The sequence below is a fragment of the Centruroides sculpturatus genome, unplaced genomic scaffold, assembly GCF_000671375.1.
Source record: "Centruroides sculpturatus isolate CEXI.00-Female unplaced genomic scaffold, Cexi_2.0 scaffold289, whole genome shotgun sequence".
Classification (NCBI taxonomy): Eukaryota; Metazoa; Arthropoda; class Arachnida; order Scorpiones; family Buthidae; genus Centruroides; species Centruroides sculpturatus.
Window position 1 is genome coordinate 454953 of NW_019384529.1, and position 6732 is coordinate 461684.

The following is a 6732-nucleotide window of genomic DNA, read 5'->3' on the forward strand; positions in this document are numbered from 1 at the left end:
CGGCCCATCTCCCTCACCTCACAGATAGCTACCGTAAAACATTTGAGCGTATGGTCCTCAACCGTGAGAGCACCAGCTGTTGCTCTCTTCAGCGACCACAACGAGTTTCTCCCATATCGGGGAGTAGAGGAAGCATTACACCACTGCAGTAGCCCGCGCCCAGCATAAGCGGACCTATGTAATTGCGCTGGACTTGGAGGGGGCGTATGATTCGGTATTCCAGAACGGGTTTCTGGCGAAAGTGGAGGCACTGGGGCTCAGTGACCAAACCTTCAGATGGCTGGCCTCGTTTCTTTTGCAACGGTCGTTCAGGGTGCGCTGGTTTTGTCGGCACGTTACGAATTTGTTCAGGGCGTTCCGCAGGGGAGCGTCCTCGCACCCCTTTTCACGTATTATATGGCCGACTTGTGGACGGCACTCCCGACATCGGTAACGACGGTGGTGTACGCAGATGATCTGTTCATTATAGCGTCCAGCGCTAATCAGGCTTGCGCAGACGGCATTACAATCCCTAAACCACTGGGCTGCCACTTGGAGCTTGACGTTCTCGGCAACGAAAAGAGCGGTAGTGGATTTCTCTCCGAAGAAGAGGAGGCCGGGTCAGTGGCGTACCGTAGTGGGGGCGGCAGGGGCGGCAAAATTTCACAATAAATAATAATAATATCTTGTAAAAATTTGAAACATCCTAATCTATACTTGCATCGCGCCTAGGATAGTGCTATCGTCCGGACAGTCCGGGGATCGGCTCGCCGGGGAACTAGTAACTTTTTCATCCGAGGAGTTCCTGCGAAACCTGTTGACCTTTTTTTTATTTTTGCTTGTACGATTCATTCGCGTTCATATACACCACTAATATCCAATAGTACTATTTTAAACAGGTCACTGTACTACCACTGAATTTTTCATTGCTTGTTCTGTGACAAAACTGAATTTTGGTTTTTTAAATTGAAATACCTATATAAGGGGGGCCGAAATTTTCCTCCGNTTTTTCTTTCTGTTGAGACCTAAATATCGATCGAAAACCCAATTGTACTGTGCAAAGAAGTCGCAAGAGCCCTGCAAATAGTAACTTTGCCATGGGGGCGCTAAAGGCGAGTGCGCCTCATGCTATTGTCTTTGCTCCGCACGAGCATAAAATGGATACATTTCTCAAAAGATTATATAAACACTTGTCTTTTTCTTTTACCCGTGATCCCCCTTGGGGTCGGGACCCACAGGTTGAAAAACACTGTTATAGAATAACAGTCAGGAAAATAACAAGAAAATAAAAATTTGAGATGATTACAAAATTTTCTTGTGTTCTTATAATAGCACGAAAAGCAAAAGACTTGATTTTGAAGGTAGAGATGTATTTCTAGACTAGAGTTTATAACTCATATGTGTAAAATTTTCATTAACTTTTACCCCAGCTGAAATATGACCCATGACCCTTGTTTTCCTGCTTCCTTGAATTCTGTACTCTAATGTTTAATATCAGCAATGTCCCTTATATACAAGTTACCATGTCATATTTCATTTCTTAAACTTTATCCCATCCTGAGATATTAAACAAAATAGATGCTGACACACATGTCCATGGAAGTTTTTTGGGTTCAGGTCTCAAATGTTGAAATTTGCAAAAAACCTGAAAGGTCAGATTTGATGATTACAATATAACATTGGGAAAGTGAAAACAACTAATGAAAAAATTATGATTTTCATATTACTAATAATTGGTTGGATTTTAAAAATTTCTTTCTATCCTATGGGCACTAAAAGGGCTTTTTGCCAAGCCCATTGTAGGGCTAGCCAAATAGTTAGGGACAAAGTTTGATATATCCTAATCTGGGATGGATCACTCTCAAAAAATTCCTGAGGATTTTTGACTTGTCCAGATTTGTTTCAGAGGTCCAGAGTGATAAACTGAAAAATCAAATAACCAACACCTTATTCGTTGCTGAGGGAGTTTATTAAAAATGAACGTTTTTGATCTACTCTATAGAGCGTCTTCAGGTTGAAACTGCCGCATATGGAATAACTACCATAGAATAGAACACCAAATTCAAATTCAAAAAAAAAAAAATTGACAACTGAACAACCAAGTAAAACAAATAAAGGGTAAAAAATACATAAATGTAAAAATAAATAACATATATCAATAATGAATTAATAGTACAAGTCCCTCTCAGTTAATAAATAAAAAATAAAAGTTTTCATAACGCGATTGCGGATAATGGCGCAATTCATAAGCTACTTGTAAATCCTTTAAACCCCCTCACAGTCCAATGATCCATTTCATTATAAATTGGCAGCATTTTGTGCCTTAGTTAGAAGGGCTTTTCTTTATTGCGACAATATTATGACGCAGATAGCAGAAATCTTAGGTTACAGGAGAAGCATAATTGCTGGTATTGTTAGAAAACTTGAGATAAGTGGTGCAAGGGCCTCTAAACAAAGACCTGGTATGTACACAAAGTTCGCATACAACAAAAATATACGAAGCATCTTGAAGGAGATTGCGAACATTAAAAAATCAACGTTGATCTTAAGATGAGCTCTGAATTTATACAAAATTCTAAGAAATGATAAAGGGGACATTAAGAAGGATGATAAAGCAGCAGTTTATAGGATTCCGTATGAGAACCAACAGTTAGGATTAAAAAAGAAGTACACAGGAGTTACAACGAGAAACCTAGGTGTAAGGATCAGAGAACATAAGTATGATGTTAGGAAAAGATCAAATGCAACGATGCTGGCCCAGATGGCTCAAGCCCAAGGGTCTTTGGTTGGATGGGAGGAGGCGAAAATCGTCAGACAAGTACACTCTCAACTTTAGCGAAGACTGCCAAAAAAATGGAAATATATAGGAGTAAACTTGATAAAAGATGCATAAACGCCAGAGATGCGGAGGACCTACCCTCGGCATGGAAATTTGCTATTAAAGGACTTACAAGTAGCTTATGAATTGTGCCATTATCTGCAATCACATTATGAGAACTTTTATTTTTTACTTATTAACTGACAGTGGCTTGTACTATTAATTCATTATTGATGTATGTTATTTGTTTTTTACATTTATGTATTTTTTACCCTTTATTTGTTTTACTTGGTTGTTCAGTTGTCAATTTTTTTTTTGATAAGTTTCGAAAGAAGTGACTTCTCCATATTCTGCAAGGCACCTCGAAGGCATACAGGGAAGGCTTTCTGGTTGGTGGAGAGGCATGAAGATGCATATTGAACTCAGGATTTTCAGCTTTCCCCTCACGATAGTGTATCCATCGTTATACCTTAGATATGTTGATGATATTCTAGTAGCTTGGCAGGATACGCATGAAAATCAACTTTTTTTAAATTTGAATTTGAATTTGGTGTCCTATTCTATGATAGTTATTCCATATGCAGCGGTTTCAACCTGAAGATGATCTATAGAGTAGATGGAAAACATTCTTTTTAATAAACTCCCTCGGCAACAAATAAGGTGTTGGTTATTTGATTTATTAATTTGCTGAGTACGTTTCTGTTCAATGATAAACTGAAACCTTATCTGATTAGCCATTTAATGTTTGCAGGGGTATTTCAAAATCATAGTTATGTCACTGGCCTGGTCATTTCTATTACAGTAGAATTCTGTAATAGAAATGACCAGGCATATTATTCTGGCTAGGTATATTATTTCTGGCACATTATTTCTTTTAAAACAGAAAATAGTAATTATGTAACTTATCAGTTACATAATTACTATTTTCAAAAATGTGATACTGAGCTTATGGGAAATAGGATCCAAGTAGATTAGTGGTTTTCCAAGATTCAACAAAGTGTACAATAGTTACGTGGTAAAAGCAAGAAATTCATTGTATACTGACACTTGACAGCTGGATGGATGAGGTGATTAAGGTGTCAGCAGCTTTATTTATCCTGTGTGATGATAAAAAAAATTAGGAATTTTTAAAAAATCAAATCTAAAACATCTGTCAGAAGATTTCTAGCATTGCATTGTATTTCAAATGATGATGTCATAAAATATGATTATATCATTATTTGAAATACAGTACAATGTTTGTTTCATTTAATACTGTAATCACAGTATTAAAAGAATGAACAACAAATCAAGAAGAATGAGTTATATGGTTTAAAATACAAGGTGTGGCAAAAAAGTAATGAGATTGGTATCACCAAGTGCAATCTGGCAACACTGTGGACTCCCCTTTCATGTAACTTGTACGTCTGTCTCTCCTAGACACTCAGTAACAGTTTCAACCTCGTGCAGTAACTACATGATCCTAGAGAGTGTGATAAGTATTGTTTTTGAATTGAGTCACGGAAAATGAAATAGTGTAATTTGGAGCAACTGTGTGGCATCAAATTTTGTGTTAATGTTGAACCTGCAAGTTTGACCCATGAAAAGTTGAAAAGAGTCTATGGAGAACATTTCTTATCATGAGCACAAGTTTTTCAATAGCACAAAGCATTTTTTGGAGGGCCTAGAAGCAGTAAAAGACGAACCTCATTCAGGAAGATATTCAACATCGAGAACTGTGGAAAGCGTGGAATGAGTGAAGATTCCTTGAAAGGCTCTGAAAAAGCATGCTTTGAGTCAGACAGGACATAGCAGACACCTGGATGCACCACCATGACAACTCCTCCTGTCACGCAGCCATCTCCATCAACCAATTTTTGACAGAAAAAAAAACATTTCTGTGGTTTCCCAGGTCTCCTATTTGCCTGATCTCAGTCCATGTGACTTGTTTTTGTTCCCCAAGATCAAAACCCATTTAAAAGGACATCATCTTGGTACTGCCGATACCATCCAAAGGAGCATAACTGCACTGATGCAGGTTATTCCAGTTGAAGCCTTCCAGCACTGCTACGAAAACTGACAATAATGCCTCTGCCGATGTACAGCTGCCCAAGGGTATTATTTTAAAGGGGATAACATTAATGTATAAAAATAAAATAAAATTGTTACAAAAAAAAATTAGTCTCATTACTTTTCTGCCATATCTTGTATACCCTCAATATCAAAATACAGTATATAATGTGTTAAATTTTAAAAAGAAATCAGAACAAAATTAAGGTCACAAATATTTATTGCAATCATAAAATATAATCCATCAGAAAAAGAAACTTGTTTTTTTTTTTATTTTAATTATTCTAACAAACAACTTTAAACATTTTGATAACATTTAAATTGCTGTGTAATTTTAAATATAAATCTTCACAGTGTACAAAGTTTCTAACAAAACTGGACAACATTTCTCTTTGAGCTGTAGAATTTAACAGTACGTCTTCCTTTGGATTTATAATCTCAAATTGTGCAAAATAACAAATATTTTTCGTTAACATTTTGTTCTATAATTATCATTTATGTAATGACTAGTTATCTTCCTGTACAAAATATTCTCTCCTTTCTTTTTTATGCAAATATTAATGGAACAGTTTATAAGTAATTATAATTTTGGTTATTATCTATTAGAAAATACTGTACTTGACTTTCTGCCATTTTTTACAGATTTCTTTCTACATAATTCAGAGAAAATTGAGAAAAGAAAAAGTATATTTTACGGAGAGAAAAATGTGGAGGTGCTTGATCAGTTGGTTGGTGTTTTGCTTCAACAGTGATTGAATGAGCACCTCCACATTTTTCTCTCCGTAAAATATACTTTTTCTTTTCTCAATTTTCTCTGAATTACGTAGAAAATACTGTGTTGAAATGATCACATTTTGATTTTACTCCAGTATTTTGCCTTTAGATATAATAATTTATAATTATTTTTTCTTGTATGATGTTTTNTGGCGAGGGACGGGGCCCGACATATCCGAAAGGACCACCCCCAAAAATTCCTCAGGATTATTTGACCCGTCCGGATTCGATCCTGAGTCCCCCAGAGCGGTAGGCTGCCACCTTGACCGCTCAGTCATCCGGCCATTATTATACACACTAGTACCATTTTCTCGTCTGAGAAATTTTTTGTTTTGTTTTGTTTTTCCCCACCATTATTAGCTTAGTGCGTAGTAAACAATGACGTACTCATCTGTGCAATCACCATTTACCAGGTAACACAATATTGAGGAGTAATGATTACATCTGTAGCAATGCAGGATTACTAATTTGGACTGAGACTGACGAATAGACCGAAAGTAAAGCCGGTTTCTCGTTTACTACAGGTTTTGATTGGCAAGCTTTTAAACAATTGGTCCAAAGGTTTTAGTACAAAGTGAAATAACTCTATTGTATAGCGCGCGGGGTTATATAGAACCCCCGGCGTGTTTAAACGCGTGTATTTTTTAAAATTTTTTGTGCTTAAAAATGATGCCCTCAGTACCTTCCTTCCATAGTGTAAAGATCGCACCGAAAAAATTTCAATTTTGCACGAAAATAATTTTTTGCATAGACTTATAATGGAAATCAGTCGGGTGCTATAGTACCCCGCGCGCCTAACGGTGTAATTTTTTTTCGCGCGACTAACGGAGGTGGGTCGATCTGACTTCGTGTTTTGAGGGAAAGCTTATTGGTTGATATAGAGTCAGTCATGATAGAAATGACCAATTAGAGCATAAAAGGCGTAAAAACAAAATTTTTAAAGCCAATAAACGGCAAAAAAGTTTCCCATAGACTTAACATTGTCAGTTTGAAAGGTGGCGTTTTTTGGCGATATTTATTGCTAAATGGTGTTGAAAACATGTTTATTCGTCTAAATAATTTCAAGCGACTTATTATTAGCAAATTAGAAGTGGAAAAAAAGATTAAAACAC

General features: G+C 36.5%; 1 long non-coding RNA gene across 1 annotated transcript in view; it reads left to right on the forward strand.

The window, feature by feature from the left end:
- Positions 1-6297: 6297 nt before the first annotated feature.
- LOC111622959 overlaps positions 6298-6732 on the forward strand; it is a 1359-nt gene continuing 924 nt past the window's right edge. Inside the window, exon 1 of the long non-coding RNA XR_002756370.1 lies at positions 6298-6615. This is a non-coding gene — a long non-coding RNA (uncharacterized LOC111622959). The remainder of the gene's footprint in view (positions 6616-6732) is intronic.